Raw genomic sequence first — 14,104 nt, 5'->3', positions numbered from 1 at the left:
GGGCATATCAGATCTGTCTCATTGTTTTTCTTTCTTCCAAGCACAAACACTAGTATTTTACTTCTTAGAGGTAGCTAATAGTATTAGCATGTGTTATGATTTTGATATGAAATGCCCCCAAAATCACGTGTTGAATATTTGGTTCCTTATGCAGCAATGAGTAGTGGTGGAACTTTGGGAAAGTGATTGATTGGATCATAAGGACTGTTAACTTCATCAGTGGATTCATCCATTTGATGGATTAATAACTTGAAAGTACTACTAGGGTAAAGACACTGTAGACAGGTGGCACATGGTTAAAGGAAGTAGGTCACTGGGGGCATGCCTAGAGACTATATCTTGTCCCTGGCCCGTTCCTCTCCCTCTGCACTTACAGTTTCCATGAGCTGAACAGTTTTCCTTGGCCACATCATTCTGCCAGAATGTTCTATCTTACCTCAGGCCGAGAGCAATGGTGCCAACTAACCATGGACTAAAACCCTTTGAAAACATAAGCCAAAATAAATCTTTCCTCCTCCAAGTTGTTTTGTTAGGCATTGGGTCACAGAGTTGAAAAACTAACTAACACAGTGTGATTATATTTAGGATTAAAATTGTTCTGAATAGTATGTTCAAGTATTCCAACATTGTAGCTAACAAAAATTTTAAATATCTGATTAGTTCCTAAATGATTTCTTTTCTGTAGATGATCTTGCATTTTATAGAGAGATATCATATAAGCTGTGAAGAACAGTTTTTATCCCTTTCTTTCCAAATTTCTTACCTCATTGCTTCTTTCTTATCGTTCAGAACTTTGTGTATACTTCCGAAAAATAGGGAAGAAAGTGTTTTTGTCTTGCCCTCAGAGTTCATTGAAGTGCTTCTAAAGTTTTGCCAATAAGTGTGAGTTTGTCTAAGCTTTTGCTAGGTAGCCATTGTTGCCTATGTCTTCCATGTTGCTGAAACCATGGTCAATCCTCAGTCCTCATTTTGCATGGCTGATCAGGCATGTGGTACATGGTGCCTCTTTGCACAGAACATTCTTGGATTCAGAACATGTGCTTGTTTTTCTTTCTACCTCTCTAGCTGGACTCATTCTTTTTGCAGATTCTTCATCTTTCCTTCTTTGACATGTTGGAGTTCCAGGAATTAGTTCTTAAATTTCTTTTCTCTTCTATTTATATTCACTTTTGGCATAAAATATAGCCTATTTTTTGATGATGTTAAATTTAAATCTCTGGTTTGTTCAGTTCTTCTGAAGTTTAAATTTGTATATCCAATTGCCGGCTCATCACTTCTCCTGGAATGCTCAGTGTGTATTTCAAAGAGAATGCCTGGTATTTGTCACCCCTCCCCAAACAAACTTACTCTGCCTGCATCTCAACTGCAGAGTTCCATCCTACCACTTATCCAGGCCAAAGCCATGAAAAACTCTCACACTCCACAACTAGCTTGTTAATAAATCATGGCAGTTCTACTTAATTTATATAAATATTTATAAAGTCAATTTCCACTTTCCTTATTGCTGTACCCTATTCTAAGGTATGTCATTTTTTTGAAGTTTTTTAACTTCCAATTGATCTTCCAATTGATCTTCCTATTATTACTTTTCTCCGCTTTCAAGCCATATCCTAAATAGTCCTAGAACACTCTGTGTAACACAGACATTGAATCACACCTCTCTTCTGTACAAAATCATCCAAGTGGTTCCCAATGAAATTTCAGTTCTCACTGTCATCTGTAGGGCTGGGAAATGATCTGTAAGCATCTTTATTTCTCTGACTTTATCACTCACTACTATCCCCTCCTTCCTCCACTCCAGTCACACTGACCATCTTTTCTCATGTGACAGGTCAGACATGCTCTTCCCTGTGGACTTTAAACTTGTTTTGTTTTTTTGTTTTTTGTTTTTTGTTTTTATTTTTTTTTCCAGGCTGTATTATTCTTCCCCGAGATAAATGCAAGTCTGCATTCCCTACTTCTGATGTGTACTCAAATGTTACATTTTATTGAGTCTTTCTCTACCCTCCAAATCTAAAGATTTAACCTATTCCTACAAGCAAGATGTTTACTACCTCTCTTCCTCACTTTGTTTTTCTCCTTAGAAATTATCACTAACTAGCTGGGTGTGGTGGCTCATGCCTGTAATCCCTGAGGCTTGGGAGGCTGAGGCAAGAAGATTGCAAGTTCAAAACCAGCCTCACCAACTTAACGAGGTCTTGAGCAACTCAGTGATGCCCTATCTTTAAATAAAATATCTAAAAAAGGGCTGAGGATGTGGCTCAGTGCTAAAGTGTCCCTGGGTTCAATCCCCAGTACAAAAAACAACTACAAAAAAATCACTAACTTACTTTTTATTTGACATACTCATTAGAACATAATCTCAACAGAACAGAAAGATTCTTTAGTGGTTTTGTTTTTAATCTGTTTCTACTTAATATGATATCTCCCAAACCTAGAAATGTGCTTAAAACACTTAAACACGTAGAAAAGTACTTAATCTGTTGTGTAAATGAATACATATTGAGCGTATAGGTTTCTGTTATAACAAATTGCCAGAAATGTAGAGGCATAAAACCACACACATTTATTTTCTTCTAGTCATAGAGGCCAGATTTCAACATTATTTTTACTATACTGTGGTTAAGATATTAATAAGGCTGGGTATTTTTTTTTTCTTTTTTAATTTCTGAGGGATTCCAATTTGTAGGGCTGCCTGTGTGCCTTGGAAGGAAAGGAATTCTGTCCTCAAAGCACATTGCTGTAATTCTGCCTACATCTTCTCATCTCTTTCTATTTCCTGACTCTTGCCTCCCTCTTAAAGGACTGCTGTAATTACTTTAGGCCTAGTGGACACTCCAGGATCTTCCTCCTATTTCAAGATTCTCACATCAGTCACATTTACTAAGTCTGTTTTTCCATATAGGGTAAGGTTCACAGGTCCCAGGGATTAGGATGTGGACGTGAAGGGGTGGAGTCATTGTTTAGCCACTATAGTGGGGAAACCCTTTCATATTTCAGATGTGTTAGTTTTTAAAAATTATCAATGAAAATTGATTTTGTTGAATACTTCTATGTCTATTGAGATAATAAATTATGTATTTGTTCTGTAATTTCTTAAAAATACTTGTAAAAAACATAACATCAAACTCACCACATTAACCCTTTCTACGTGTACAGTTCAGTAGTGTTTAGTCATCCCTCTCTATCTGTGGGAGATTAGTTCTAGAACTTCATATGAACTCCAAAATCCCCAAATGCTCAAGATCATTATACAAAATGGAATAGCATTTACATGTAACCTATACACATCCTCCTGTATACTTTAAAGCATCTTAAGATTATTTTTAATACCTTATGCAATGTAAATGCTTATTACACTGTATTGTTTATAGACTCATGACAAGAAAAAAGTCTGTATGTGTACCAGACAGATGTATTTTTCAAAAATTGTTTTATGAATATATCTATCTGCAGTTGGTAAAATCTGAGGATGTAGAACCCTTGGGTATGGAAGGCTGACTGTTTTACATTTGAAAACATTTTTTCCACTCAATTTATCCTCCTTTCTCTCTCACAGATTGGAAAACTCCACTGTAAGTTTAATGTTATGTGTCAACTTGGCTGAGGTACCCAGTTGTTTGATAAAACGCAAGTCTAGATGTTGTAAAGATATTTTGTAGATGAATTAACAATTACAATCAGTTGACTTTAAGCAGATTACCCCTCTAGTGTGGGTGGTCCTCATCCAATTCAAGGCCATAAGAGGAAAGACTGAGGATTTCCAAAGAAAATGAAAGAATTCTCAAGGAACCCTGTTGAGTTTCTAACCTACTGCCTTGCAGGATTCAGAGTAACATCAGCTCATAACTGAGTTTTGCTTTCTACAGATTTTTAAGTTGCCAATCCTCATAAACACCTAATTGTGGAAGCTGATTCCTTAAAATCTCTCTCTCTCTCTCTTTATTTTTTCTCTTTCTCTGTCTTTCACACACACATATACACTCACATGCACACACACGCACAACTTATTTGCTCTGTTTCACTGGAAAACTCTAATACAACCTCCCATTCCACAGTTTTATTGGCAGAGCAGCAAGACTGAATCCTATGAAAGCTAAAGATTTGTAGTGCTTAGGGAGATATATTGCTATGTGAATGAAGAAGCAGTGCTTTAAAATGTAGTGCTCTCTACTTCTACCCTGATGATTACTTCTGGTGATTGTTAGATCAAAATCATTATGTCAAATGCACACTAAATGCTGACAAAATTTTCAGCTGATGTTAATTAGGGAAATACAAATTCTAGTGAGGCTGAATGGAAAGATCTGGAAGATTAGAAAATGCAAAAAATGAATAATCAGAGAGGTCAGACTTGCTCATTTGATAACAGCCTTGTCTCAAGGACTCAAGGGGTCATACAAGAGGGCTCTTGCAAGAACTATTTCATGCCTCCATTCAAGTAAGTCCTCCCATTAGAACCCACCTCTTAAGGGTTCCACCACTTTCCAAAAGCATCACCCTGGAGACCAAGCTCATAATCACAGAGAATTCTTGGGGGAACACTCAGTCCACTCCAAAACCATAGTGGTTCCAAAGTGTACACTATAGATAAAACTAATCAAATGACAACTATAACACTTCAGAGATATGGAATTCAGCAGCCACTAACATTTCCTTCTACCATTTCAGAGAAATGTACCCCAAGTCAAAATTAGCAAATTAAATGAATTGAAGATACTTTAAGGTAAAATAAAATAATCTGTGAGAATTTTGTGACAATATCATCTCTTTGTATTATGCTTCTACTTTATCTATAATACAAGGATCAAATGTTTATTCTCCTCCTGTGGGTCTCTAAAAACTGTTTCATTCGGTGGGTCAAAAATCTCAAATGTATCCATAGAAATTTTTATGTTTATATTCGAGATTTACATTTATGTATTCATGATATATATTACATTTATATGTATCAATTTGTTATCTATTACCCTTGTGTTGTTAGTTTTAACATCACTGTGATAAAAGTTTGAGAAAATCAGCTTAGAGGAGGAAAGATATATTTTGGCTCACAGTTTCAGAGCTTGTAGTCCATAGCGAGCTGGCGCCATTACTTATAAACCTGTGTCTAGGTAGAACATCACAGCAGAAGCATGTAGTGGAACAAAGCTGCTCAGCTCAGGGTGGCTGGCAAACTCGGAAAGAAAGAGAGGGAGGGGGAGGGATCCTGACATTCTCTTCAAGGTCATTCCCACAATGACCGACTTCCCCCAACTGGGTCCCACCTCCCAAAGTTTGCACGACCTGCTAATGGTGCCGAGGCACAGGGACCGAGCCTTTACCACATGACCTTTGGGAGTATTTCAGATAAAAACAATAATACACACTAGATACATTTAAGAATTTATATACTGTATTATTCTTCTTTTGGATGTCTGTGTAATCCTTTTTTTGCTGAACTCCCTGGAGTAAAGTAAAGCAATATAAATAAAGTAACTGAGTCAGATCCTAAATAGCACTGCCTCAGGAGAGGATCAAGTGTTTTGGTCTAAAGGTCTGGAGCATCTCACCTCCATCCTCATCATATAGGACTGGTTGCCATTGACAGATACCACAAGGGAGGCCTCTGAGGTTGCAACACCATTTGCAGATGTATAACCAAGCAAAAACTCTAGAGATCCATGAATCCAGGTCACCCACTGCCACTGGATCTCTGAATTCCTGACTCATCTGCTCTGCATCCTTTGAATTAAACAAATACCATTAGATTGCATACCCTTGGTTTATTAGGATTTATGTACGACCTTTTTTCAGCCCTATAAAAAACAAAATTTAGCCGAAGAACATATATATATATATATATATATATATATATATACACACATACATACATTATACTCTAATTTGAAGATTTGTCAACATTAATGTTTTAATCCCTTCTTCGCCCTACTCCTACATGGGTTCATCATTTGAATGTAAACATTTACTTTTAATTTGACTTGAGAAAATGAGTCCAGAAACTCATGTGTTTCTCTATTTAGAAAGTAGAGTTCAGGTTTAATTTCCCAGTCTTTTTCCCTCTACAGTTAAAAAACATTGGTGGGTAGAGGTTTCTTCAGGGCACATTCCAGAACTTCAGATAAAACTGGATGCTCCTGACACATTCCCGTTGACATTTCACTTCTCACACCCTCTAGTTCCTCTTTAGCATTAGTTTGTAAATAGCTCCCAAACAGCTGTAAACCAGGCCAGAGAGAAGACCAGCAACTGGCCATGGGTGACTAGTTGCCCAGAGTGACTCAGGGTGTCCGCAGGGCTGCATCAGGGAGAACTGTTGCCTCCAGCACTAACTTCCTCTCATTCACGATTTTCACTCACAGAGGGAATAAAGAAAAGGTACCGAGATTTTGGTTGCTCTAGCGTATAGTGGAATTTCATGATGAAGTAGACAGGAAAATAACAGATGGTACGTTGAACGTAAATATATGAAAATATCCTTGTAGCTAAAACAGAAGGCTGGCAGTCCCAGGGGAGTGAAGCAAAAACAGAGAAGACGTCTCACTGTCTCTCAGCTCTTCTCATTTTTATCTCATGTCTCAGTTACAGGCTATGTCTTAAATACTCTCACTCATCACCCCCAAATTGTGGTCTTCGATGAGACCCATACCTCTGGTCTCTGCACTGTTTCCCTGTCTCATCTCTGCTCAGATCACTTCCTTGTGCTCCTTCTCTTTCATCTTAGCTATTTTTTAGGCTCTTTTAAGGCTCATTCTTCCCTTATTTTTATGCCTCTAGATTAGTCTGTTAGAATGATTCCAAATCCTGTGCTGAGCCTTTGCCACTTTGATTTCTTTTCTCTTTCCTCTTGTTTACTTATAATTGAGCAGTACTCACCATCCCTACCACCAACACTATTTTCTGTCTCTGCTCCTGGTATTTTCTCTTGCTCCTGGTTTGAGATGTAATCATTTGCTTGCTCGTATGTGTACTCCCCACACTATTCATTCTATGCAGTAATGCAACCAAGGAGAAGCCCTTGTCACATAGCACTGTCCCGTTTGGAATTTGAAATGACCCCAGAAAGGTGAGCTAAATAAACCTCTTTTCTTCACAAGTAGCCTGTTTCAGCTCTTTTGTTATAGTGATGAAATGAATAAAAGTGCCCTTTTTTTTTAACCACATATAAATATGTAAATATTTTGTCTTGTAAACATCCTACAGTACTTCTTGGTTAGCAGAGACTTTCAAAGTCTATGAAAGTAGCACATTTCCTTGACTTGAACAGAAAATTAGATCTTATTGCTTTTCCTGCTGCTTAATGCCTTAGTTTTAGGTCAACAGAGAGCAATTTAAAAACCAGCAAATGAAGCAAAAAAATTACATGTATATGTATATGTATAAATACATATATATGTATGTGTATATGTGTGTGTGTGTGTGTGTGTGTGTGTGTGTGTGTGTGTATCAGTGTCTAATGAACTGGATTGTATTTTCAATAGAAGGCATTGTGAATTTTAATACTGGCTAGGCTGCCTTCTGTGTGCTCTTCTCAAGGGTGAAACTTAAAGGAAATACTCCAAGATCATTTCTGCACTTTCCAGCAGCATCAGCAGGAGTGTGAAATAATTCTTCTTTTCAGTCTGCTCAACTTGTACTTGATTAGTCTATTACGCTATATAAAGACCACAAAAAAAGCATACTTCAACTGTGGTGTCTGTCACGTCCCAGATTGGGAAAGGGTACTAGACTGTTTGCTCAAGGATATAATTTTGCCCTTTTTCTTAATTAGCAGTTGGAAGAATGCAAGACATAAGAAACAGGGTGACATAGAAAATAAATGCTGTTCACCTGCAGCCAACAGCATTCTAAATTAAGCTATTTTTCTGTTCTTTTGAACTTGCCATAGTCACGTTAGAAAAAGAATGATCTGATTTCAAAATATGAGAGAGAATGCATGAACCAGAAATATTGTGTCTTACCTAAATATGAAGCTCTTTCTTGAGCTAGCTGAGCATTCTTCACTCTTTGAATTCTCTTTTCATTTGCAGTCACAGTTTAATTATGTAATTACTCAGAGTTTATTTTTAAAACACACAAGTACTGCCTCTGACCTTTGAAAACCACAGAGCAATGCAGAATTCTAGGTGATGTAATTTTTTTTGACTTTTAATTATTATTACTGGTGTTGAGATTTGTGTTTAGAATTAAACTAGAGTGTGTGATGCCCCCCAAGTTACTGGTATCATGATGTCAAGTCATTAGGTGGAATTACAAACAGTATCATTCAATATTCAAAGGGTGTTTATTGAGCACCTCTTCTATGGCAAGACTATTTTTGGTACTCATCTCTAAGTAGGGTTACCAGACTTAGCAAAACAACAAAATAAAAACCAAAATGAAATAAGCTGAAAAACAGAATAGGACACCCAAACTTAAATTTCAGATTAATAATGAATCTTTTTAAAAATTATTTATTTATTTTTTTGGTACTGTGGATTGAACCCATGGGTACTTTACCACTGAGTTATATACCCGTTCCTTTTTATTTTTTATTTTGAGTCAGGGTCTCTCTAAGTGTCTGAGGCTGGCCTCAAATTTGCAATTCTACTGACTCAACCTCCCAAGATGCTCTTGTTTTAGGTGTGGACCAGCATGCCAGGCAATGAATCATTTTTAAAGAATAAGTATGTTTCATATAATGCATGGACATGTTTATACTAAAAATAATTAGCTGTTACCTGAAATTTATATTTAATTGGGCATCGTGTATTCTGTCAATGCTCCTTAATAGATAAAAAATTATAGTTCCTGATCTTGACAAATTTCTTGAACTGCAAACATCAGCTATAGGGATAGATCTGTAGCAGGAGTGAAGTGACATACATTATCGATCACAGTGGGAGGTGATGCTAACTCAGTTAGTCCCGTTTTCTTTCTTCACTACAAAAGTGTCCACGGGCTACTCAAAAATATTTAACTGTATGCTGATATCCTTCAGTTCTACCTGAGACTGATTCCCTCTCCTCTCAAATGTGTTCTTACTCAAATTGGCACAGACTTGTAAGTGAATAACTAAGTCAGTTCTGCTGATCTGAGCAAGCCTATGGGAATTTGTCACCCTGGGTGTGTGTAACTGGGAAATTCTGCAGTCCTATGATATTAGATTTTGATTTTACCTAACACAGCACAAAAGCAGAAGCCCTTAACTGATTTGTAAGTTGCATTCAGACACAAGTTTTACTTCTTGCCTCTAAGAAGCAAGAAACTACTGTAACAACTATGTGATGGTTTTTTCTATCATCAAGGCCCACATGCCATAGCTGATTTCTGATCCAAATGCTGTCATATACTCATGATTGACAGATTATTGCCCTGACGCAAGAAGGTGAAATTTGAACAGAACTGAATTTAGAATCTCTGGACTCCAATTAACACTGCATACTCTTCTACCTGGATTGATTCTTAGCCCATCTATAAAGTTGGGTAATTTATAAGGGTTTTGCAATTCTAGAAACCCATAGTTTTAAAATTAAGATATATATATTTAGCCTTGTATTTATTTTCAAAGTAGGGGTCCCAAAGACAAATGCCTACAAAGGTCACTTCAGTAACTAAGTGATAAGCCAGACAGAGTCCACAGACAGTAAGTACCTTTCAGGCTAGCAGGTGATTTTCAGTCAATATTTGGCATGAGGGAATTTAAGGCCACTCTTTTTATATCTTGAGAAATCAGCAAATAAAAAACTCTCAGTAAGTTTTTTTTTAAACTGTCGATGTGGTCTTTAGGACTGTAGGAATGTTTTGTTTTTTTTTTCTTTTACCAGGTTTCAAATCACTGGAAATTTCATCTTTACTTACAACCTACCTCTACATTTTGAAGTAACATGCAGATTTTGAACAAACACTCCAGAATTTGCATGTGTGGAATGTGTGTATTAGTGTTATCCTCTTCTAATTAATTGTCTTGTACTAATATTTATAATTATGATCAACTCAACATTTGTATGGTCCAAAAGCCTGTTACTCTTCAATAAAACCATGTTATATGAGTATTATTATTATCCTATCATACAGTGATTCTTTTAACTTTTACTCTTTAACAAACCACCTCCAAAAGTAATGTCTTAAAGCAATAATGATTTATTTCCAATGACCTTGCGGACTGGCATCCTGAGCGGTTCTGCTGGTGTCACCTGGGATCATTCATGTGGTGATGTCATTTGATGACTCAGTTGAGGCTGTGGAGGCCACGTCAGGTTTAGTCACGTGTCTGCTAATTATTAGCTCGTAGCTGGATACAGCATGTGTTCTCCTCATGGTCTCTCATTCTCCAACAGATTGCATGGACATCTTCATGGTATAGGATTCCAACTTCAGGAGAGTGAAAATGTAAGCTGCAAAACCCTTTGATGCCTGGGCCCAGGACTGGCATAAATCTATATCCTTTGTGTTCTGTTGGTCTACACCATTCATAATGCTAGCCCAGATTCAGTGTGGGAGGGGACTACACAAGGGCATCTAGAGAGGCATGCTTCACCTGAGGCCATTCTGTAGCACTCTACCACACATGGACACCTAAACTGATGCATAGAATGCTTGATAACAGGTGTTAACTCATGCTCTTCTTTCCATTTTGCAAATAACTGTATTATTTATTTGTTTTCTTCCACATTTAATATTGGCACATTATAGTTGTACATAATGACGGGATTTGTTTTTACCTAGTCATACATGCACACAATTTGACAATATGATTTGGCCAATATCACTCCCCAACACTTCCCCTGTCCCTCCTCACCTCCCACTCCTTGGTCCCTTTCCTCTACTTTGTAAATCATGCTATTTTTAATCGGCAGAACTGAGTTTAAAATCCACAGAAGCTTCTCATTCCTACAGGTCAAAGCAATTATCCTAATAATGTTGCTATTTACCTAAAGTACCTTCCTTGAAAGAGCATTTATTTAGGTATATAAGTTCTTGTTTCTTTGTTTTTAAATTTATCTTATAATTATTCTTAGAACTTCCATGTATTTAAAAACCTATGTATGGAGAATTTTAAACAACTACAGTTAACACCTGATTTTCTGTGCTTCGACTTAAATGGTAGAAAAAGATAGAAAAATACAGACTGACATTTAGATCCTGACTTTGCCTTTATAGGTAGAAAAGATAGACAATGCAGAATCAGTTGCATCTAGAATGAGGCAATGGAGAAGGAGAAGGAAGGTAGGAAATAAACCTTTTATTCAAAAAATTTAAAAGATGAATCCATAACTATAGACAGTTCTCTGAAAAACATTTTATCAATGTTCTTAGCTAGTCTTCAGTGGGGTTAGAAGCGCATTTTGAGACTTGAATGCATTATTGAAAATGATTTCTCCAAGCAAACAAAGATTTTATATCCTAGAAAATTAAGTTTCTGACCAGAATGTCAGATCAGACAGATGCAATATCAGTTCTTAACATACTAGGAAAAGTATTGAGATACTTCATGCAAACCAAAAGGACTGTTCATTGGTAAGGTGTCCTGAGTATTCTATTTGAGATACAAATCAACCTACAAAATTTAATTTAAAATATTTTATTAACTGCTCCAAGTTGACCTAACTTTTCTTATCAGATGTTAAAACAAAAAAACTAGTTTCATTTGGATTAGTCATCAATTATTTATAAATTGCTTCCTTTCTCCCAAGTATGTTGCATATTTTTGTGATTCTATTTAGATCTATATACAAGGAAATAAACCAAAAAAAGAGTTACATGAAAATGGGTTTCATGAGACCAAGAACAAGTTGAAAACTTTTGGGTCTAGGAGAAATTTTCAAGATTTGTGAGAAGTCAATGTTGACTATTCGAAGCAATGACATGTGTATTGACTCCTGGGAGATAAGAAAAGTTTTGTTTTTAGGATAAAATATAGGAAATCTGAGAGGCTCTTTTTATTCCTGTCTTACCATCCAACAGCTTTGAACTTGTTAAGTGATTTTCCTTCACCCCAGTTTCTACCCAGTGTAATGGGTATTTTGTATGAGCTGACCTTAGGGATATAACAGGATATATTTTTTTTTCATCCATAGATTTAAAATAGCTCTAGTTGACTAGTCAGGAAGGTCACTGGCTTCATCATGGCCCTGCTCTGGTTTTGCCTTTTTCTCAAGTCCATACGGGACAATAACAGGTGAAGGTATGATACGAGCAAATAGTGGGGGTGGTGCTGGTGCTCTGAAATGAGGACAGTAGGTTGGGTTCCACCACAAACAGAAGTGGGTGAGCGGGCTATTTGTCTCCTCTGCGTCCACACCCTCATGGAAAGTCCCAGACTCTTCTGATAGATGAACACAACACAAGACTGCCATTGTTCTGTTTTCTTACAACAGTAACAAGGTAAAACTGAGCTACGGTTTTTCTCCCTGGGGAACATTGAGTCTATCATGATATTTTATTACAGACAAATCAATCAAGTGTAAAAAGTAGCTACAGGCAACTAAAGTGACCTGCTCACAGACTTTGAAGGAAGCTAGAGTGGGTGCTTCAAAACTTAAGGGATATCATGAAAACACTCGAAATCTTTAAACTGAACATTATTCATATATTCAATAAATACTTGTGAAAAACAAGTATGTTTGGAGTACTCTGCTTGACATCGGAGATAGTCCTGAACAAGACAGGACTTCATGGAGCTTGTATAGGAGATGCTGCTATTTCAAAAGGAATACCTAATCCTTGCCAACATGGGTTGAATGAAAACCATCCCAGGGTCCAGAGGATCCTGCAAACAATAATCTTCTCATGATATGATACTCAATAATAGTAGATACAGCTGCTTACATAGGAGAATGCTTTGTTTTATGCAACAAGACATTACACTTTATTATAGTCTCCATGCAAATAATTTTTGCTGAGATATTTCAAAGGGTCAGGTTTAGGAATAAAATAGAAAAGCAGCTGTATCTATTTGCATATATTTGCATGAACACAGCACATGTTTCATTGGAAATTAGAATTTTTAAATTACTTCAAACATGCAAGCTTTGTTTTCTTTTCTCAATGCCTTCTTATTTATTTTCTATTTATTTTCCCCAAGTATACATACCAGAGGTATAGAATATTTTAAAACTCTTCTTTATATGTTATAAAGATACAACATTTGCCTTTTATAAATCTTGTAGACATTATACAATCCTCCTGAAATTTGAGCTCAGTGAAAGGGGCAACCAGATTAATTATAGATTGTCTAATATTAGAGAATGATAAAGAATAAAATAATAAATATTACACCTCATTCTTCTAAATTGTAGTCAAAGGGTGTGGTTCCACTTGGAATCCTCTTCATGTATAGACAAAATATCTTTTTAGTACATTTTTAGGTTGGTCAGCCTTTCATTGAACCTTCAGCTGTTCTGTTTTTTAATCATTTTTGTTAAATCATTAACAACAGCAATAATAATGACTGTTATTGTGCTATTTCCTAGATATATACCAATCATGTTGTTAAGTATCTTTGTCATTTTATATAATAGGAAAACAATCCTATGAGGTAGGAAATGTAATCATATTAATTTTCAAATGAAGAAACTGAGCTTTACATAAATGACATGAACAGAATTTAATACATATGTTAAGCATTGGTATGAAAATATGATCATACATTCTTTATATGAACGATAAGCAGGCAGAAATATAGACAGTAAAGTGGAGTTTATTCTCGCTTCCTTTACTGAAATTAGTAGTTTATAAAGAAAGCAAGTCTAAATTATCAGCCAATTTATAAGGCCAGCATTAACCTGATACCAAAGCCAGACAAGAACCCTATAAGAAAATTATAGACCATTATCCCTGTGAACACAAATGTAAAATTTTTCATAAAACACTAGAAAACCAAATTTGGTAGCACATTAAAAGGATCAGACACCATAATCAAGTGGAATTTATCCTTGAGATGTAAGGGTAATTCCACATATTAATAACCGCATTAGCAAAATGAAGGTAAAAGTTATGAGAGCATCTCAGAAAGTGCAACAAATTTTGGACAAAAGTCAACATCTTTTAATGGTAAAATTCTCAATAAATTTAAGTATAGAAGGAAAATACCTCAACCTAATGAAGGCCGCATATGGCAAGTCCA

At 36.2% G+C, this 14,104-nt stretch overlaps 1 long non-coding RNA gene across 1 annotated transcript in view; it reads right to left on the bottom strand.

Annotated features, from left to right (window-relative positions):
• Nucleotides 1-8,027, bottom strand: part of LOC124983841 (uncharacterized) — a 97,302-nt gene extending 89,275 nt beyond the window's left edge. The window contains exon 1 of the long non-coding RNA XR_007108503.1: nucleotides 7,959-8,027. This is a non-coding gene — a long non-coding RNA (uncharacterized LOC124983841). The remainder of the gene's footprint in view (nucleotides 1-7,958) is intronic.
• Between the last annotated feature and the right edge of the window lie 6,077 nt (nucleotides 8,028-14,104).

This window comes from Sciurus carolinensis, chromosome 4 (genome assembly GCF_902686445.1).
Source record: "Sciurus carolinensis chromosome 4, mSciCar1.2, whole genome shotgun sequence".
Lineage (NCBI taxonomy): Eukaryota > Metazoa > Chordata > Mammalia > Rodentia > Sciuridae > Sciurus > Sciurus carolinensis.
Note: the sequence above shows the minus strand (reverse complement) of the source record. Positions and strands in the feature narration are given on the sequence as shown.